General features: G+C 43.3%; 1 protein-coding gene across 8 annotated transcripts in view; it reads left to right on the top strand.

Moving 5' to 3' along the window:
• The first annotated feature begins 8648 nt into the window (after window positions 1-8648).
• The window catches only part of FOXP1 (forkhead box P1), a 571962-nt gene continuing 558176 nt past the window's right edge, over window positions 8649-22434 (top strand). For 5 of the 8 annotated variants that reach the window (XM_057311876.1, XM_057311879.1, XM_057311877.1 and 2 more), the window contains exon 1: window positions 8798-12572. The gene's annotated coding sequence lies outside the window, so the exon portion shown is untranslated. The other 3 variants (XM_026501232.4, XM_026501233.4, XM_026501229.4) reach the window with 1 other exon arrangement.

Genomic DNA, 22434 nt, shown 5'->3' with positions numbered 1-22434 from the left:
TCAGATTTTTAATCTTTGTATGGCTTTTCAATGTTAACAGTGGCTCAAGAACATCCTGGGGGAAAAGGAGTATTTTATAGATATTACTAAACAACAACAACAACAACAATAAAAAACTAACCCCAAGCTTAGCATAACAAAAATGTCAGCATATCCCCATGCTTAATATTCTTCAGCCGTTTCTGCAATCTATAATTTGGAACGTACGACCTTACTGTTCCTGAAGGTGGATAGACGTGCCTCACTTCCCTCCTTATACAAACACAGTTGGTCTCCAGCCCTACGGAACAATGGCTATTGTAACGCTAAGCTGGCACTTGCGGATTCTAAATATAAGCCAAGATACTTCTCAAAGATTAGAATCAGAACTTTGCTTTACATGTGAAATCTTATTTTGAATTCAGGTACACAATTACTCACTCAGAGACTTAATTATACTGCCTTAGGATAGTATTACAATAGTTTTAATTATTTTTGGGGGGGTTACAAAAGTAACCTTTTGTCTGGTTAGGAAGGTGAAGTGACTATAGTCTTTTTGCGAACTTCAAATACAAATTAACCATCAGCTGTGAGGTTTATCTGTGGTTCCTTCATGTTTATTCAAGAAGCAACCATACTTGGATGGGCTCCTCCTTCCTCTCATTATACTTAATGTAAATCTAGTGCTGGTTGGATGTGTCTTTATAAACTGTGTAGAGAACTGGAAAGAGAATCTAACCAAGATGGTTCATGGGCCGCTGGAGGTGTGGCTCAGTGGTTTGGAAAACATTCTGGGTTTTAAACAGCAACACCTATAATTATGGAGGCGTCATCCCTTCCATAAAAAAGAAAGCAAAACAAAGAAAGCAAAGCCCTTCTACTAACAAGGTGTAGTCATAGCATGTGTTCAGCCTTCCCCAAACCTGTCTGGCATTTGTCTCTGGCCTGGTGGGGGAATATCTTCCATCTTTCTCTGAGCACTCATCAAACAATACAAAGGTAAACAATTGGAGGGCAATTAGCAGTCTCTTTGGGGTAACAGGAGGGAGAAGTCACCCTGCTATTAATTTCAAAGGAATTAATCATGGTTTACATATGTGATTTAGTGGCTTAACTTTGCAAGTGGTTGAAAAACAAGGCATCAACAAAGTTTACAAAAGACACTAGTTTGGAGAACCAGGTATGGTAGACAACTGAAAGAACTATCCGTTGAGTATTCTACGGCTGTAAAGATTGAGATGGTGCCTTGTATGAGATCTGCTCTGTGCACACAGATCTGTTTCTCAAATTTGCATGTGTGTGAGACTCAGCTGGGCAGTGTTGTTAAGATGCAGATTTTGATCCAGTAGGTGTAGGGAGGGGGCTGAGATTCTGCATTTTTTTTTAAAAGATTTTATTTATTTATTTATTTGACAGAGAGAGAGAGACAGCCAGTGAGAGAGAGAACACAAGCAGGGGGAGTGGGAGAGGAAGAAGCAGGCTCCCAGAAGAGCAGGGAGCCCGATGAGGGGCTGGATCCCAGGACCCTGGGATCACACCCTGAGCCGAAGGCAAATGCTTAACCATGTGAGCCACGTGGGCGCCCCCGAGATTCTGCATTTTTAATATGCTGTCAGGTGGCGCTACTGTTAGAGATCTGCACATCTCATTTTGCATAGCAAGGCTGTAGACTGTTTCAGTGCCTGTGGTAAGGTAGGATTGAGCCACTCATACTCCCTTTACGTATCTTGAAATTACCAACATGTTGCACAGTGAATGTCCAGGGGTTAGGGGACTAGAATAGCCTTTTGGAGTAGAGGTACTTGGGCCAAATACTTTATGCTGCATTTTAGTTTCTAGGGATTACAATCCATTGGGACCCAAAGGGCAAAGAGCTATACTATATAGTATAGTTAACAGCAATCTCTTTTCGCAAGAACTTAGAAAAACCTAAAAATATTTGCAGGCCCTGTTTATTCATGTTTATAGAACTGTGCCCTTGAAAGAAAAGTCGGAAATGCAGTCTCTTTAAGTCCCCTCTCTGTGATTAAAACCTCAGAAAACACAATTTTCTGAGGTTTTGCAGAGGGGGTCTCTAGTTTCGATGCCTAGCCTCTGAACAAATTTTGTTGTTGGGGAGACCCCCTTTAAACAGAGGTCTTCACCATTCCTTGACTACCTTTTAAAGCCATGCAATTATTAAATGAAGTTGGTCTCAGAGTGCCTGGTCAGACTGTATACTTTAATACAAGAGATCCTCTGTTGATCTCTGGTGTGGACGTTTAGTGACATCAGAACAGAGGATGCCTCTTACTGTGAAACACCCCATTTTCATTTGCCATACTTCTCTTCTAGGAAGGAAACTTGGAGTGTAAGCATTCATTTTAAGAGACTGACCACTTTTATTAACCTTTCCCTTCCCCCTAACTCCCCATCTCTCCCACCAACCCTCCCCTCCTTTCTTCACTGTGGTTACCCCTACCTGGATGTCTGCCATACCTGGGGGACAGGAGTGGTGAGTAGGCGGTTGAACTTGATCTCCACCTTCCATGGCCTCGGGTTCTCCTCTGTCTGTGGAGGGGTGTGTAGGTTGGCTGTTTCTGAGAAGCTAGGCAGGCTGCATACTGTCTGAGGATGGGTGGCATGCCACTATTGTGAAGTAGAAAGTGTCAGATGAGAAATACACAAGGGCGTCGAGTCAGGACACCTGGACTCTAATCCTTGTCCAGCTACTAACCAATTATTTGGTCTTGGAGAATGATTTAACCTCTGTAGACCTCAGTTTCCTAATCTGTAATTTGAAATACTTGGTTATGCCTGTTTCTCAAAGTTTAGGGGACTTGCCACTGGAATGGCAATAGATAACGTTGAATCACATAGAGGGAACTATACTCCTTCTGCAATCAATTTCAATCCTTTCAGCTTTTCAAAAAAACAAAGAGAAGACAAAATTCTCCTCTGACCCTCATGTCGTTAATGCTTTCGGCATTTGCAACTCTCCGTTAATAAAATTATTTGTAATGGGTAATTTTTTTTTTTTTTGCCACTTTCTCTTTCTAACAAAAGAGTTGATGACTGTTCTCACTGTGATTGTTTTTAATTTGTGGAGGACGATCCTGATTTCCCATTTAAAGTAGTAATAGAGAAAGAAAAAAGTAGGTTAACGTAAAGGAAGATATTTAATAGACTTACCATAATAGTTGTAGTCCAATGAGAGTACTACATTAATTATTCCATAACTATCATGGTACAGCAAAAAATGAGGAAGATGGTAACTGTTTAAGAAACACTGAATTAGGTGAATTTGAAGTTTCTGTTTAACTCTAAACTTACAAAAGCATTCATGTATCATGTTAAGGAGTAAATGTCCACCCCATTTCTGTTCCCCCAAATGCACATATATTTATTGACAAAGTATCTGCAGAACAAAGTTGGTGTCTGATGTATAGCTAATAGTACGTGGCAGGGCACTAACGTGGTCTGATACCTTTGAGGAAATTCTGGCTGCAGTTAAGTATAGTTTGCTAATTTTCCTTTACAGTGTTTTGTTTTTTCCTGTTACTTCAAATATAATGAAATGGGGACAAGCACCTTTGCCTTGGTGTAATTAAAATGAAATTATGTCAGGAACATCTGTTGAAAAGGGGATTTCTATTTGTTTTACCACCAAAAGGTGGCGTCCTACCCCCATGCCCTTTATTTAAAAACCCTTCTTGCTTTAATTTAACAAAAAGAAACTTCCAGTTGATTACAGATAAAGAAATTAAAATGTGCTCCCTATGAATGTAACGTGACAGTGTTGAAAATGAACAATATGTTAAGCTGCAGTTAAGTTTCCCCCTAATGTAAGCCAAATGGACACGGAGTTCTTTAATAAGGTGGCACATTAGACAGTATTATATACAAAATTGAGTACAATATATCATGGGATTTACAACCAGGATTTCCTTTTGTCTGCGAAACTTGTTGCCAATCTGACTTTGGCCCCCTCTTTCAAGTGAATGTAGAGTTTAAGGCATTAAAATGCAGAATAAAATCAGCAGCAACCTAAAGATCTTTTTAGTATGGCAATACTAATAATTTTTTTAAAGCTTACCATGCAATCTGGAAAACAGGATCAGAGCATGAATTGTTCTTTATCGACTATGAATAAATTTGTTGCATTTAAATAAATTGCTATTTTTCTGAGTTATAATTCTGCAACCCAACACATACCATACACATGTTATATCTGGCATAAACATTTTAGAAATGGAAAACAATTTTCTCCCCCATAGACTACTTTGTAGATTTCCACTTAATTTCATGTGAATTCAGCATATGGAATTTCCAGTGATGTTAAAGGATTGTTGCAACTACGAATTGACTTGACATAAAGCTTTTCATCAGTGCCTAGGCCATAGTAAGCATTCAATAAATATTAGATGTTATTACTGACAGTTGTAGACTGTGAGCTCCTCAAGGGCAGGGATTTTATTTTTGCAGTCTTCAGTGCCTACTATAGGGGTCTAGAGCATAGAAGGTATGTCAAAATGTCTTAATGTCTTGAATTAAAGATTAACAGGAACTCTAGTCTCTAGAAAGCTAGGAAGTTCTACACAAACAAAAATGCATTTTCTTCATCTAGACTCTAGTCTAAAAGATCCAATAGATGGTCTTGTCTGGATAGCACAGAATCTTGCACAGCATGCATTCAACATGAATTTTATGCTGGAATTACCTTAGCACAGTTTCCCTTTCTCTGGTCTTATTCTATAGCACTGGTGAATGGCTTTGTTATTTTTTTGCTTGCAAAACAGATACATTTTTAAAGTGATAGTCTTACACTATTACTGCAATAGAGATTAAGAATTCTGTAAATGAACGTTTAACAATATTTGTGAAAAGACATTATCCATAAGAATTTAAAATAACCTTTTCCGGATGCTTATTATCTACTACTGTGCTGGTCTCAAGGAATGGAACAGTACTTGTCTCCGCCCCCCCGCCCCAAGGTACTTTGTAGGAATCCACAGGAGTGGCTTTCAATACATTCTCATTAAGAGTTGGCCTGATACACCATCCAGCCAGTAGCTGGAAATGCTGGCTTAGGAGTTTGGCAGCATCTGGGGTGATGGGTCAGAAAAAAATTATTTCTGTTAACAACAAGCCATAGAACCCTATATCTCTTTCTAAGTCACATTTTGAAAACAAAAGTCTTCCTTCTCAATTTGTGTTGATAAAGAGGAAAGAAATACCAATGTCTTTTGTTTTATACAAGTGCATGTATATTTTAAAACATTTCATTCAGGCTTCTAATTTACTCCTTCAAATTTCTAAATTCCACCAAACTTCAGAACAGCAAAAAGAGAGAAAAAAAAAATCTCACCTTTTCAAAGAATTGGACAGAGCTTTTTGCATGTGACTGATCTCCGGGAGAGCAGGTAATTTGTGTTAAACAACTGATTGACATGCTAGCCCTGGGCGTTTTCCTAAGAGAAACCGGGGCAAGAGCACAGCTCCTGAGGCGGCAGCCACTTTCCCCCTAAAGTGGATCAAACTACACATTCCAGCAGTGAGTCTGACAAGGAAGGGGGGAAGCTCGTCCCACATTACACTCTCCTGATTCAGGAATACAGGGGAAAACCCCTCGCTGGCGGGTTTCTGTTTCCCTGCAAACAGGGGTTTGTCCTTCTGTTGAACTTTCACCTCCCGAACTCGCCTTCTTTCATTGGACAAAGTGCGGAAAGAAAGAGGAGAGACCGAGGGAGGACGGGAGAGAGGGAGAAAGGGGGCTGAAAACACCACCCCCACCTCCCCCTCCTTCAACTGTCACTGATGGCAAAACACTTTCACTTTTAACTGGAGGAAACTCACATCCTTGCCTACCCTCTCTCTTTCCTTCTGTATTTTTAGCTCAGAAACCAAGCAAATAGCCATCGCATTCCTATCTTCGTCCCTAGTTGTTAACACTCTCCCTCTCGTTTTTTTTCCGGTGGCTGAATGGGCCCCCCATTTCCCCATCTTCTGAGGAATCCTCCCCTCCCCCATGCCCCTTATTTTTCCAGGTCTTTCTTGCCAGATTCCTCTTTTGCCAGGGACTGCTCTGGCGTTCCCTTCCTCTCTCTAGTCTGTGGGGCTCTGCCTCCCTCTCCTCTTCCCCATCCAGTCTGGACGCCCCTCACTCCCATCTCCCGGGAACCCCCCCTCCCTCCAGGCTGTGCCCCTCTCCCCCCCAGCTTTGGCAATTGCGATTTTTTTTTCTTTTCTTTCTTTCTTTTTTTTTTTTTTGCTGCGAGCCTTGTTGTTTACCCAGCAGGTGGATGTGACGTCAGGGACGCACAACAGCAAAAAATAACAACATCTCCCTCCGCGACGTGTTGGCCTCTCTCGCGCGCCTTATTTATTTATTTGTTCCGGGAGGCCGGGGGGAGCCGGGTGGGCGCCAGTGCCCGTGTGGCCCAGGGAGGGGGCGCGGCGGCTCGCGCTCTGGGGGTGCCGGGGGGCCTTGGGGACGCGTGAGGCGGAGGGGGGGGCCCTGGCAGGAGGCCGGGAGGCGGGCTGGGGAGCGCCCCCAGGCCGGCGCTCCCCGCGCCTCTGCCGCCGCCGCCGCCGCCGCCGCCGCCACTGGCGCTGGCTGGGCTCCGGGAAGCTAGTCCGGAGCGGAGGAATCTATTGTTATTTATTGTGTGGCGGTTGCATGCTGTACTCGCGGCGGCCCGGCCCTCGTCCGGGAGTGCGTGTGTGCGCGCGTGTGTGCGCGAGTGAGTGTGTGCGCGGGGGTGCGCGCGCGGGCGGGAGTGGGCGCGCGCGGGGAAAGGCCCGAAAACACCTTAGTTTGCACCGAGAGACCATTTGCAGCGGGTGAGTTTGTATTTTTCCATTTCTGCTCCACTTTTTCCCAAGCTGCCTCCTGCCTTGTTTCCGCCACTTTAAACAACAACAACAACCAGCACAAAAAAAAAAAAAAAAAAAAAAAGAAAGAAAGAAAGAAAAAAGGAAAAAAAACTACTTTCCACCTTCAGGCTCCACGTGCATCTCCCCCCGCCCTCCCCTCTCAGCCTCTCTCCCCCCCGGCCCGGGCCCAGGCTCTAGGGTGGGGGGGGGTTGGGGCCGGCGCGGGGGTTGGGGGGGCCTCCGGCGGCTGCGCCCGCACGCTTGGGTCTATTTCCATAAGTCAAATGAGGGTGGGGGGGGGGGAGGCGGCGGCGGCGAGGCGAAATCGTCTTCCCCTCGGCCCCTTCACGGCCGGCTCTGCGCTCTGGGCGATCGCCGCGGGGAGAGAAATCAATAAGCCCAGGCCGCCTGGCGCAACTTTCGGTGTCGGGCGTCGGGGTGCCAGCCGAGAAGCCGGGCCGGCGCGGGGCCGGGGTCGACTCTGTGGCGGGAGGGGGCGCGCGCCGGGAGCCTCTGGAGCCTGAAGTTGGGACTTGGAGCAAACTTTTTCCCTTCGCTCTCCGCGAGTGTGTGCCCCTCGGTGCCCCCGGATTGTAATGACGGGATGCCCGCACCCTGGGCCCCGCGCCTCGGGACATCCCCGGTGCCACACGCGCCTGGCCCCGAACCTAACGGCGGGGACACTCCGCCGCCGACCCCCGGAGCACCGAAAACTCGGACACACACTCGCGCACCCCGAGCTAGACACGCACCCTCACGCGCACTCGACCCCAAGAACCCAGCCTTGCCGCGGACCGGCCCGCGACAGACTGGCCAGCTCCGCGGGTGGGAGTGGGAACCGGGGTGCGCTGCGGGGAGTCGCCGCGTCGGGTCTCCTCCCCTCCACCACACACACTTTCGGGGTTTACTCTCCTTTGAAGCTTGGGGTACCGGGGGGTTTCCCAAGCCTGGATCTGTCCTGAGACGCGCGGGAGCCGCCGCGTCCTTCTGGCCCTGTCCCGGCGGCCGATGGCTCTCCATCCCTCGGCAGCACGCCGCCTTCCTCCCGAGCTCCCCGCGCTCCATCCCCATCCCGCAGAGGACTCAGCTGAGCCGGCAGCCCGGACTGCGTGCGCTTCGGGTGGGGACGGCGGCCGCGGCGGCGCCGGGAGCAGAGTTTGCCAGTTGCCTCGGGGTCGCGGTCATTCGCTGCCTCCGCCTCCCCTCGCCCCCGCCTCCCGCCCCCCTCCTCTCCAGATACCGCCGCTCGGAAACTTTGATTCCTTCTCCTTTTTTGCCCTCGGCGAGTCCCCCTCCCCACCTGTTGTGAGCTCCGCCTCGGTCCCCGGAGACTGGCGGTGACACAGGCGGGCGCCGGGGAGCTCCGCGCCCAGAAACAAAGTCGCATGCCCCCTCCCCAGTGTTTGCTTCGAAATCGCAGCCTGCAGCCCCCCCCTTTCCCGCGCAGCTCCCGCCCCTGTGAGAATAAGGACTAAATAAACAGTTGTAACTTCAAACCTTGCGCCTGCGATCGTATCCCTTTCCCACCCCCTTCCCCCTTCCTCCCCCCTCCTTTTTTGTTGTTGCAACTTTGTAAGATCCTGGGGAAGGTGCTGAGACTTTGCCTCGGGCCGATTTCCCGGTCTCGGGATCCTTGCAGGGATTCCCTAAGCCACATCCTCCTTTCCGTCCACCCGCACTCGCGGGTCCTCCTAGTCCGCCGCCCTCTCTGTCTTGGCCCCCCAGCCTAATCACTTATCCCACCCCCCTCAGTTCCCCCCAACCTGCGTCGGGAAGACTTGCTGAGGGTCGCCCTGGTTTCTTGTCGACCGCAGAACCCGAAAGTTTGCAAGAGGAAGAGAGCGCGCGGCGAGCAAGCGGGCAAGGGGCAGCGGCAGCGGCGCCGGGGACCATGGTGCTGCCGGCGCCTCCTCCGCGGGCGTGAAGGCGGCGCTCCCACTCCCTCCCCGGACTCTGCGGGTAAGTTGAGGCGGCCGCGGGCGCCGGGGCGAGAACGCGGGCGGGGGCAACGGATACCCTAGAGCCCCCGGGGGCTCTCTGCTCAAAGCGCCAGCATGGGCGGCGCGAGCGTAGGGATGAGGCGCCCGGAGCCAGGAATGTGCCCATCCTCAAGCTGGTAGGTGCTTCGAAATACTGGACTTTCTCCTCTTTTTTCCCCCCTTTCCTAAATCCGAGAATCTGGAGATCAAAGTTTAGCGTGGAGTGTAAAGTGCTCCGATAAAATATGGTGACATCTCTCGCCCCCCCTTTCTCACCCCACTCCCCTCTTATAACTATTAATTATTTCCAAGTCATTGTGTCCAAATACCCTTGCCGGGCTGATTACAAAGTGTATTGATTTAGCCTGGGCTCATCCTACGCATTCGTTTTAATTCATTTTCCTTTTGCTTGACCAGAAAACCCGAAATGAAACTTATTTCTTCCTCTTACCAACACCCCGCCCCCCGCCCCCCCTCCCCAGCCCTCTTCTCTGAGGCTTGGGCAGAATAATGAAATTAATATAAACATTTCATTTGGTTGCATTTAAGCTTCTCCAGCCCACCTAGAAGGGGCTGGTGTTGCTCTCCTGTCCGGTCACAGGTATTTTGTAAGTTCGGATTTCCTTTTCTGTTACTGCTTTTTAAACAGGAATGCTGGAAGGGCATTCTGTATTCCTTTTAAAAGGAGTCTATACCTTGAAACCGTCTACACTTTACCTTTGGTTGTCCGCAGGCTTTAGGATTTAGGGCTTGCACAATAGCTGAATTGAAAAAACCTGAAGGATATTTAAGGGATTTTTTTCTACAGCTGAAAATATATTGAAGAATCTCTGCAAATTTTTACCTTCTATCTCCTTTCCTTCGTTTTCCCATAGTGATAATCAGTTTGGGGGAAGAAGATGTCTTAACTAGAATTTGAAGAGAAATGGTGAGAGTTCAGGTGTTTTCTACTCAGGGTTAGCCTGCATAATTGAGACAGACGAGTTGCTGTTATTTTCAGTTCCAGAGAGAAATGTATCAAATCTTTTTTAGAATTCCACTGGAGTTTTGACTCTCAAAGTGGAAATACCCATCTTTTTGAGTCCAGGAAAAGAAAATTGGGCTTACAGTTTCAGAGATTTGGAATGTTTTTTTTTTCCTCCCTGACTTTTCTACTTGAAACATCTCATAATTAAAGAGCATTAAAAATATAAAAAGGAACTCAACTAGTTATCATTCAAAAGATGTCAGCTAAAATCTCACTGCAAAGGGGGGGGGGAGGTTTAGCATCTTACCACTGGCTGCCTTTTCCCCCCTTAGACTTTGGATTAGTCATTGTATGAGAGAGAGAGAAAAAGAAATCAGTTTTTTTTTTTTTTTTTTTTGGAAAAGTAAACAGCCTCCAACTGCTGAACCTTGACACCCCAAATTAAGGAAGCAGGAGAGATCAAACAGAACTGCTGCTGGGTTGTTGTCAGGAGCTCTACATGGAGAACCCTGGACTATTCGATCAAGCAGCAGAGCTATATATATTCAGTAATGCAGAAATGGACCATTGCAAATGCTGATCTTTGTTGTGCAAGCTAAGGCTCACTTGGAAGGAAATACTCGGCCCTCTCTAGGCAGCATTTGAGTTCCTTATAGATGTCGAGTTGCTAAATAAGTTATTTTTCTAATACAGTCTTGTTTATGAAAAGCATGCACGCAAAAAGGTATGGAACGAATATTAAGTCTTCCAGAGGCTGCCTTGCTACCCAGAACTGTGGAGTGGAATTCTTTTTACCAACATTAGACTCCTACACTAGAGTTAGGTAACATTTTCTCACATCAAGTTTAGAAGATCTGCCTTGTCAGGAAAGCCAAGGTTTTGTATGTGAGGGTTTAAATCTGATGTGAAGCTTAAAAAAAAAAAAAAAAAAAAATCCCTGGTGATGAAGTTTTGTGTCAGCCCACTCTTGGAATTTAAAAAGGCGAGAGGGAGCATTCTCCAGATTAGACATAACCTCTTTTTTTAGATTGACATTCAATATGACCACGTTGCTACTTTTATTCAAGTTCTCTGTAACTTGTCCTTGCTTGTTGTCTAGGAAAATTTAACTGCTTTACATTTTTAAAGGGAGTAGTAACAGCAATTACTTTAGCATTTTGTTTTCACAGGTTTATCAAAGTATAATGAAAGCAACATCAACTATTCAAATTAACTATCTCAAATTAAAAGGGTTATATTGCTGGAGATGTCTGTAAGATTTTGTATTTATATTTAAATGCTGGAGTAAAAACTGTAACACTTTTTTTTTTTTGCTATAAACTATCCCCAAATTAAATGTCATTTTTAATTACGTAGAACAAAGTAGGAAATAGGACAAGTAAACACATAAAGAAGAATAAAAATGATTGTCATTTAAGGATTGCATTTTTAATTAACGTGTCGATCACACAGTAAGCACTTTATGTTTTTTTATGTCAGAGTTTCATAACCATAGTGCCCAACATGTTTCAAAGTGTGTAGCTTTTATTGGATATATCTTTTATTGTATAATTAAACAATGTGAGTTAAACATACACATGGATGCTATTGGGCAATTCTGTGCAATATGTAATGTTTTTTAAAAAGCTGTAAATATTTTCTAGTTAAATCATTTGAACCAACAATAACAAAAGTTGACTGGGTTAATATTGAGCCGAGGTATGGTTTTCTGTTACTAAGTTTTTCCTTGGCTTCTCTTAAGACTCTACCCCTGGCCTTGTATATTTGCATTCTCAGGCTCTATTGAAGGATATGTCTGGTTTCAGGAGTTGTTTAAGTTAACAAAAGAATTGTGATATTTCCTAAAGGAATATATTTATACCACAGCACGTCCAATGCCCACGTTAAGAAAGTGAAGGGAGAATACAGCAGATGTGACAACTTCTTTTGAACCCAGCTTCCTCTTTGCAGGCAATCTTATTGTGCTGTTTATTTAGTTTTCATGTTTTACTTAAGACTCAAACTCAATTTTGAAATGTTATCTTGTAAGACGCCGCATCACAAAAAAGTATGTGTATTCAGACAATGTTAGTTGTTATCATACCGATTACATTTCAGTGAGTATGCCAAGAATATTTACAGGGCATTGCAGGAGTTCTGTCTTTTAAAAATAATTTTAGGCACACGTTAATAAAATTTAAATAGATTGCAGGCTGTCAGAAAATAGTATAAATTTTGTTTATGATTCAGTTACTTTAAGGTACTTACATTAAAGAAACTCATTTAACCCCTGACTGAAGAGCATTAAGAAGGGAGGGAAGCCCTCCAAAGAGCTCCCACTGCCCTTTGCTCTCCTGATAATCTTAAATTACTACAATTTAATTGCAACTTCAAGGCATTGAGCATGAGCTGTTTCTGTGGGGCTGAGAAAGGGTTTTGAGAGCATAGCTAGATTTGCACAGGTGGTATTTTTGTTTTTCAAAAAAATGTTTTTGCTAAGGGCTCTTTCTTTTCCTTTCTTATCCTGTTAGGTGTCCTACTCCTTTTATAGAATTCAGTCATATTAAATGCCATTTTTGCTAAGCCAGCTTTTTTTTTTTCTATGTTTTTTGGACCTAGAGTGTATAAAGGTCTCAAGCAAGTAGAGGTTTGTTTTCTAAAGAAAATAACCTTATGAGAGGCATCTGCTGAATAGACATGAGCCAACATATACTTTTACTATTTGCAGGGGATTTTTTTTTTTTCTTCAGTTGATGGTAGTAATCCCACCAGGTGATCAAACACTGAATTTGTGAATCAAGCCAGCAAGCCAAGTAAGTTTGCATTTGGGCCTGTGTATTTCCTAAATGATCTTTCTTGTGACTACTTGCATTGGTCTTTAGGTCACTTTGCCATAACGCATGCTGTCCAAGGAGCCATCTTAAACTGATTTTTTAAAAACATTTCTCTTCCATGGTACTCACATGAATTAAGGTTAGAGGTGCCAAAAGCTGGAAGATCGGCAGGCCATGAGATGAGACGAATTCCTGAAACAGGGGAAAACCTGGCCAAATATGGGGTATCTTATGCATGACAGTTGTTTCCCCCCCCCCCCCCCCGGGACATACGTAGTTTATTTCAGTGTGCATGTGACGATGTGGTTAATGGAAATTAAGCATATTTGGCTTGTGTCGCCAACCTAAAAATAAATGTTGTAAGGAATGTTTGATTTCAAGAAGTGCTTTGGTTTTTCATCCTATAGATAATGTTCTTGCAATTATGGCTACAAGGCTGGTATTCTGGAAAGAGGAAGTACAGTGGGGTAAAGTGCATGGCAGTCAGGGGAGACAGTGTTCTTTGTTTCTTTAGTAAATTATTCTTATTAATTACAGTCAGTTTGTGCTAAGGCATTTTTCGGGTTGTATTTAGAAGCCAGCTCCCATTCAGGAGAAGGTTGTGCCAGAAGCTGTATCCTTTCCCTCGTGGTCTTGTACCCAGTCATGAGATCTATTGACCAAATTAGCTGTGGATGTCTCTGCAAGGCTTGTTTTTCTTTTTGAAATCCCTTGATGGCAGTTTTTAATATAAGCCCTGCCTTGTGCACAACAGGTGTTTGTTTGGTAGTTATTTTATGGGATTTAAAGTGAGAAAAACATTTCCTACTTAGCCAGCCCCTGGGAGAGTGAACTGCCTAAGAGAAAGACCCTGGTACCTGAGGAAGTGTAGATGGGTGTTTCCTGAAAGCTCTGCACCAGCTGTGTTGTTTAAAAAAAGGTGGGGGAGGGGGCTCAATTTAGTGGCTTGATATTTGCAATTAAGTTGTAGTAATTCAAGATTACCGGAATAGTGCAAAGGGCAGTGGGGACTTTTTAGTGGTCTTCTCTTGACGCTTAAAGCTGCTCAGTCATGGGGTTAAATTAGTTTCTTCAGTCTGAGTACTTAAAGTAACTAAATCGTAAACAAAATTTATATTAGATCCTGACAACTAATAATCTATTTAAATTACATTAAAGTATCTAGGCAAAAATTTAATTAAAGACAGAAGTACTGTCAAGCCCTGTAAATATCTTGACAGGTCTACTCGAATGGAACTGATATCACGAAATATTTACATATGTCTGGTGTGTTCGGGAACATCTCGGCAGTGCCTGTGCAAAGCTAATTGCACTTTCTTTCCAAATCACATTTTTAATAAAATAGTTTTTTTTTTTTTTTTAAAGAAAAGGAACATGAATACATACAGAATTGTGTTCAAGTGTTCTGTGTACTATTTAGTCCTCTCTCCTTAGGAGCACTCTGATGGGTGTATTTCCTCTAACTGCTGCTGATTCAGACAAGCAGCTGAAATGGAGGGATCACTGACTACAAAACTCATGTCGTTCTGTTTTATTTCAACAGTTTGTAGCTATCAGAGGTTAGTGTGTTATGGGACAGTTTACTGAGGGAAAAAAAAGGGTATGAGCGTGGCTTTATTAGGTTCCTGTTTAAATTAATTAAATAGAATAGATTCACTTAGGATGGGACAAAGGTTTTTCTCCTGATTTGTTTATTTGGAAATATTTATTTCTCAGTAGTAAGTCAGGTAGACATCTCCATTTTGCTAGATTATTTGATTTTAACTGATATTGTGATCAGCTTTATTTACTAGGGCCTGAATAATATTTCTAGCATCAGGCTCAAAAACTGAATTCCTGAGGTTTCTTTTTTTCCTCCCTTCCAGCTCTGCATTTGAGTCATAATGTGATTTTTTCTCTGCTCCAGGTTTCCTGTCTGTGAATTAAGGGTAGTATTTGAAGGTATGTTCTTCGAGCTTAGTGATCTCATGGCACAGGTGCTGTGTTATTACTCAAATTCTTTAAGACGTTCTTCTTGCTCTCCGGACATTGACCACAGCTCTTGCGGGGGAGGATGCGGTATGTGTTCTGCCTGTGTTTCTCCTGTCCCAGAGCCCTGAGTTGGTGATGTCTGATCAGAGGTGTTGGCAGCCTCCTCTCCTGGGGACAGGTGAGCACAGAGATGGAACACAGATGCTCGTGTGAAGTGGAAGGAAGTTGCAGTTGGTCCTAATTCAACATGTTTCAAAGGGGCACTTTGCTCACCCGTTTGCGGGTCATTGTGTGTGTTTGTGTATGTGTCGGGGAGTTTTATTAAAATACAGATTCTTGGATCGGAATTTTTGCTGACTGATGAGAGAGAATGCAATTTAAACGAACTTCCCCTGGTAATTCTGAAGCATGCTGAACAGAGGACCGTGTGGACCAAGTGATTTATCCTGCTAGAGATTCTGGAACTGAAATCTTTATCTTCTTTTGGATTTTACCGATGCATTTTTTGTTCTATCTCGATGCCTGTATTATTTTTAATGAGTTCGGATTTCCATTAAGAATCAAAACTGGTGGTTTTTTTTAAGCATGTACGAATATTGGAATCACGGCGGAGCTCTGGTTCCAGACATAGACGTAGTTGCGCTGCTCCTGGATGTGCCATATCTGGGGTGGGGCCAGCATTTGCATTTTGAAAAAGCTCCCCACATGATTCTCATACCCACCAAAGTGGGAGAACTGGACTCCTCAATTGTCAGAGTTGGACGGAAGCCTACAACTCTTCCGAAGGGTTTAACTTTACTGTTTGGACCTCATGAAATCTGAGAGGCATACGGGCTCCCTTTTGAGTCAGGCACCAAGAGAAACCTAGATACGTAGAGAAATAGAGGCAGAACACGAGCATCGCCGTTCCACAAAGCGGTAGGAAGAACCTGGAACATCAGTAGCTTTCACCTGTACCTGACGTTTCCTTTCACATTATGCCCTTTTTGCATCCATGTTTCCAGTGGGTGTTGTCATGTTGTAGCTGCCAATTAGTGTCAGATGGCTTTTCTGAAGTTTTTTTTTTTTCTTAGTATTTCATCTTAATTTTTAAAATCTGAACTGTTTACTTATGAGAGTAACCCTGCTGGCACAAGTATTTCGATTTCCCTACGCCTCTTGGGACATTCCCTACCATTGTGTGTGATGGGGTCTGCAGGAATATTGATGGCAATAGCTTAGCCAATGATGCCACACAAATAAAGCAGAATTCTAAGGAGAATGCATCCTACAAGATTAGGAGATAAAGGAAGATAAAATGCTAAGAAGGCTTGTTTAAGTATTCAGGGCTTCAGCTAAAGATCTAACCACTAAGATCAAAAGAGTTATTTAAATAAAAGTTGTACAGACATTTTTTGGGTCTGTATTAGTAACAGTGCCTTTTGAAGTTACCCAGTAAAGTGTTTATCTAAAATGCCCTCACCTAAATTAAAAAAAAAAAAAAATTTCCATTTGGCTTTGGGTGTGGTTTGATTTTAATAGATACCAAAAAGTTGGCAATTGTGTTTATGTTTAGAACTTCTCAGTTGCTTTGGCTCTCGATTCCGGGTGGTATTTGGAATATTCCTATAATACAGAGTGCCTTTATTGTTGTTTGGGCCCTGAAGTACTTTTATAAAAAAATTGCTAATGGGTCAAGTTTTAAAACTAGCTGTCTCTACCCTTGAGTAAAGGGTTTCCATGAAAGATAAATGGAACTGATTGAAAAAATAGAAGGTGCTGTGGAAAAGGACGCGTGGTATTAGCACTGTCCCTGGTTGATGAAATCTACAGTGTGATGTTAAATCACTCCTCCTTGTTTGTGGAGAGGATGTTAATCATTTCATTAAGAAAGGTTAAGTAATTAACTGATTTATCATTAGGGAATCAATGGCAGACCCTTTTTAGTGATGTATTATAGAAATTTTCTAATAGAAAGTTTGCGGCATTTAATTGCTTGGAAAGAAGCGAGCTGGACCTTGAGAAGGTGGGGGTGGGGCATCTCTTACGTGCAACTGTAAATAATTTTGGAGAAGCTAGTCTATTAAAATAGAAAATTGTTCAGTTTCTGGTTTTCTTTTATGGCCTGCATCAGGCATGTTGTTGCAGACCTGCCGTTTTGCATGCCTTCTCTGGGTTTAGGAAGGGTTCAGCCGCTTAAATGTGTTCATGTTATTTTCTAAATAATGGCTTTTGTTGCAGTATGATGCGTGTTGACAGTAAATGTGCAGTCGTCACTTGGGTAAGCTTACAACAAATTCTTATACTTGTAGGAGCAAGCCGTCCTCCTCGACGCTGACTGGGGTGCTTCTCCCTTTTGTCTCACTGTCCTTATGGCGACTGCTGCTCAAGGTTTAAATATGCCAAGAAGGGGATGGGGATGGGATGTGGGGGGAATAAACTCCCCATCTGGCAAAGATTTACCTTTCCCTTATACCCTTATGTCCCCCAACCGTATACAAGGTGTGCTTCTAGCATATTCTTCGTGTGCACATATCCACTTCAACTCAAAATTAAAAAGACAATGTAAAGAGAGATCTGATTTCTGTGTTCGTTTTTGTTCGTTTCTCAGGACAGTCCCTTTTACTAACTAGAGAGATCCTCTCTGCCTCAGAGACGACTTGCCCGTCGCAGAGTACTGAGGTAGAAGAATTCTTTAAGGTAGTAATAAAGCACTTTTGAGAACACTGGACATGGGTTTTATATTGGGATGCAGTGCTTAGTATTGTAGCAAGTGCCCCAGTTGTTGAATAACATGTGATGTCTTGGCCTCAAGCACTTTGATCTTGAGTTGAGAATAACTTCTGATGAGAGAAAGCTGGCGGTTGTTTACAAAGCCATTTCTATTAAGACTGCGTACGACACCAAAAAGTGTAATTCAAAGAATAATTCGGTGATCACCCATGTACCTGCAGCTCAGCTTCAGGGAAGACACATTTCTGATCCAGGTTGAAGAGGCCCTTGGCATATCACCCCTCATCTTAACCTCTATCCCTGTCCCCTTGCAGGTGACCTCTGCTCTTGGCTGGCTGTTTTTCATCCGCTGGATTTCTTTACACTTTTAATACATATGCGTGTATTCCCCAAAATATAGGCTTTTCTTGTGTATGTTCCTGCTTCATATTGATGGTATCCTCCTGTACGCAATCTTTAATAACTTGCTTTTTTGTTGTTCCGTAGAGTTCGTAAAATTCATCCATGTGGGTACATGTAGCTGTATTTGATTCATTTTCCCACTTGAACCTTTTGAAGTGCTGAATAGTATTTGACACTAGTTCTTTATATTTAAACCCAGCCGCATTCTGCAATATTATACATGGAAAATTGAGGATTAATGTGAAACTATCAGTCCTGACTCAAACTGGATAATTTGTTCATTTGCCTGTGTTTTTGTTTTTTTTTTTGGAGGGGTGGGGGGGGAGAAGGGAGCACTTTAAAATCAAACATTTACCAGGGAACTTGATTTAAAAAAAATAATATATCAAGTGGTTGATCTCTTACATTTAAGGGGGAAAAAAAAAACAGACTAGGCATTCATCTGAAGGAGCCTAGCCATTTTCTCATTCTTATTTAAAGACTTGGCTTAGAACTTAGCAGTTACATATGCAGGGTAGCAAGTTAAAAAGCGATGTTTAATTAACAGGCGCTTTATACTTCTGTATCCTTGTTATGATATAGCACCTTGTTCTTCAGTGTAGAAAGTGATTTCTGCATATTTTAAAGGACTGGCATCTTTATGGTAAGAAAGCCATATAAATAAAGATATACTCAGATGAAAATCGGAACATGTTTTTAAAATAGTGTGTGTCTACTTTCAGCTCTGTTATCAAACTTGCTGCATAAGCCGGAGTTGATGCTCTGTGATTATGCTAATGACCAAAGGAATCGATGAGGCGCGACTAGATGAAATCAGTGGTGTAACCAGAGAGAGTTATCAGTTTTTTTGTCATTAAATATTAGTGATAAATAATACACTGTTCATTTTGAGTAGATAGAACATATTTAATTCTGATGTACAGAGTTTCGATTTAGGCAGGCTTATTGCTGAGTAAAATGATAATCTTTTGTAATTTAAGGGGAAAGATAAAAGGCGTTTGTGTTTGTGTCAGTGTGGCTAACTGACTTGGGCCATAGGAATGTTTACCTTGCCTGGCCAGGAAAGGCTGGAAAAAGTTTTTCTTTCCTCCTAAACAACCTGAATATTTGTACTGACGTTTTATTAGGAATATCAGGTACTCAATAAATAGCATAAATGACCAAAGATGTTAAACAAAATGTGTCTAAAGGTAGATAGTGTTTCCCCGAAGAATGGAGGAAAAATATAACAAAGGGGGAATGTTTGCACAACGCTCTTTTTAGCAGACTGGTGTGTTAAACAGGGACCATTAGAGTCCGTGTTACCATTAAACAATGGCTTTAATTAAAAAAAAATTCCGAGTTTCTCATAACAAAGTTGTACTTGGCGATGGTTTATTTAAAGAGAAAGAATACTTGGAACTGAGCATCTTTTTCTAGGTCCCCGAAACCTTGTGAGAAAACATTGCCACTGCCTTCTTTGTTGCAAAGGGGTTTCTAAAGCATTTCTCCCTCAAAGACGTGCCTCCGCTGGACAGAGTTCAGCAGGTGCTTACTACCGTACAACAGTACCAAGTGACAGGAGAGAAAATCAAGGAATAATTAGCTGTGGTTTATAGGACATAGAGAGAGAGTGATTGAAGTCAATAAAAGCCGGAAATCAGATCGAAGGCTGCTGTGATGTTGCTGTTTAAAAATGCGTTGACGAAATGACTCTCTTGAAAGCAGACTCCCACCCTGGCTCGCGCCGTCCGACTGTGTTCTGCCATTTTCCTGTCCGCCGTCCTGTCCGTCCGTGTTGGCTCTTCCCAGCAATACCTCTGCTCTTCCAGCAGCGGCCTTCTCTGTGGTGAGGCAGGCCAATTGGGTCAACTTTTGTGATCTGGCAGATGTCCACTGGGAGCTCAGATCAGGCCAGGCTCATTTTTATGTGTGTCCAAAGCCAAGATTTCAACTTGGTGAAAGGCTGTGGAATTTATTTCCCAAAGTGCTGCCCAAACTCTGTTCTTCTTTTCTTCAACTGCCTCCTTGGGCTGAGATGATTGCTTAATGCTCTTAATTATGCTGGATCCCTCTGTATTTTTGAACACCTGTGCGTAATTCAGATCATGGGTGGTCACAGAGCCTGGCTCACCAAACAGCTTCTCTTTCGGAATGGGAAAATCCCAAGGAGCCTGACCATGCACTGTGTGTGAGGAGGCTGAGGAGAGATTTAAAGAGGATGAAACATTTCCCTTGAATTTCCATGGTGCCTTAGTTCTCTCACTGGGGAGAGTCTTACCATGAATACCTCAGAAATAGTGTTTTAAAAAAAACAAAACCAAAGTCTTAATACATTGCTGGTGGGAATGCGTAATTGTCATAGCCACTTTGGAAGATGGTTTGGTGGTTTCTTATAGAACTAAACATACTCTTTCCATACGATCCAGCAATTGCCCTACTTGGTATTTACCCAAAGGAGTTGAAAACTTGTGTCCAATAAAAACCTGCACACGAATGTTTGTAGCTCTTTATTCCTGGTCGCCAGAACTAGGAAGCAACCTAGATGTCCTTCAGCGTGTGAATGGATAAATAACAATCATGGTACATCTAGACAATGGAATATTCAGCACCAAGAAGAAATGAGGACACCTGGGCTGGCTCAGTGGAGCCTGTGACTCTTGACCTTGCGGTCCTGAGTTTGAGGCCCTCCCACCCCATTGGGCATAGAGATTACTTAGGGAAAAAAAAAAGAAGAAATGAGCTGTCAAGCTATGAAAAGACATGGAGGAATTTTCAGGGCATATCATGGTGTGCAAGACGCCCATCTGAAGAGGCTACTTACTGTATGACTCCGGCTGTATGGTATTCGGCAAAAGGTGAAACCGGGGGGATAGTAAATATATCAGTGGTTGCCCAGGGCTGGGAGAGACGGGTAAATAGAGCACAGGGCATTTGTAGGGTAGCAAATATATTCTGTCTGATATGATAATGGTGGATGCATCTTATGATACATTTGTCCAAACTTCTCAAATGTACAACACCAGGAGTCAACCGTAATGTTGTAAACTGTGGCTTTGGGGGATCGTGACCTGTAATTGCAGGTTCATCAGTAGTAAGAGTTGTACCACTCTGGTGTGGGATGTTGATAACAGGAGGGGCTGGGTATGAGTGGGGCCAGGGGATATGGGAAATCTCTGTACCTTCCCTTTGATTTCCCTCTGCGCCTTAAACTGCACTGAAAAAGTAAGTCTTAAAAAAAAATTCGTGGGTTTTAAGATATCCATATCTTAAAATATATATACAGTCGTTTGTCCACTTAACCCATGCCGAATGAACATTACACGTTTCATGTGAGAACAATGAAGTAAGCAGGGGCCAGTTTGCTTTTGAGATGGGGTTTTAGTGTGGGAACTTTTTCAGCTGCTTTGATCCCCAGAGTGTGATCCTGTGAGAACTATGGAGTCCTCGGTGATGACCTAATCCAGGCCACCCCATGTCCATCAGGCTGTGGTTCAGAGAGGGGAACCGACTCTTCCCGAGCGTGGTAGCCACAGGGATCAAATCCAGCCTTGCTACCTGAGATAATATCCATATCTGTGTGGACACATTTATGCATATGTGTTTGGCTATATCTGAGCATGTGTGTGCCTGTATATCTATGCTTTAAAAAACAAAATTGAGGATAATACCCCATATTTCTATGCATTTATTCTGCTGTGTATCATAGTCTCTATACAATTGTTAGTAACTACTTGCTCTTCAAGTATATGCACATATATTTTCTTCCCCTGCCAAGAAACCCTTTTCCAGGGTAGCACCATAAGGACCAAATTGTCTCTTTGATGTTTGTAACGTCCATGGGACCAAAGAGTCACAAGGTTTTTCTTTGGAAACGTGTGCTACACCTGGGTGCTTATATACTGCTGCGTGTCTGTATGTTTGGGAGGTTTATGTTTTATTGTGAATAAAAGAGGATAGGTCAAGGATCGGGAACTGAGTTTTAGGTGAGTGGTCTAGATTTTTACAACCCCTTGAGGTCAGAATGCACCGTGCCCCGCCATCCCTTCATTAAACCCACTAGTGACACCTGTGTCTTTTCCATGGGTTCTGACAACCATACTGAGCATATTTTGCCTTGCCGGTTGGGTCGTGTATTAAGCGTGACATGAAGAAATGCTTGATCTGTGCATTAAATATCAATTTTTGAGAATCTACGACATCCCAGCCAGAAGGTCACATACAGTGTAAATAGCCCATGAAGCAAGTTATCTATAAAAAAAAAAAATTCGAAGTAAACTCTGTCTTATGAGACTTTTGCAAATTCAAAGAAAAAACAAAAAAGTGGGGGTGTACCAGCTGTCCGATTTGTGGGGCCCAGTACAGAATTAAAATGTGGGGTTCCTTGTTAAATATTAAGAGTTTTTGGAGGGTGATAGCAGAACATTAAACCAAATTCAGGGCCCTCCTGAGTACGGAGCCCTGTATGGCAGCACTTGTCACACACCCGTGAGGCTGGCCCTGCTTGGGGTTTATAAACTGTCTTGCAGGGCTTTGCTTCTTGCACCAAGATTTCCTCCTGTGCAAAACAGGAAGACCAGGCTGGGACAGGCATGGCTGGCTGAGGCCCTCCTTTGCCACCCGCACTCGGCGATCTTGACTTCCTCTCCATTACTGAATCCAGATTGGGCTCCGGTTTTTGTTTTTGTTTAGTTTCAAGTTTTTATTTAAATTCCAGTTAGTTAACATATAGTGTAATATTCATTTCAGGGGGCTCAGTTTTGAAAGCATATTCCTC

Source organism: Ursus arctos, unplaced genomic scaffold, assembly GCF_023065955.2.
Source record: "Ursus arctos isolate Adak ecotype North America unplaced genomic scaffold, UrsArc2.0 scaffold_14, whole genome shotgun sequence".
Taxonomy (NCBI): domain Eukaryota; kingdom Metazoa; phylum Chordata; class Mammalia; order Carnivora; family Ursidae; genus Ursus; species Ursus arctos.
Note: the sequence above shows the minus strand (reverse complement) of the source record. Positions and strands in the feature narration are given on the sequence as shown.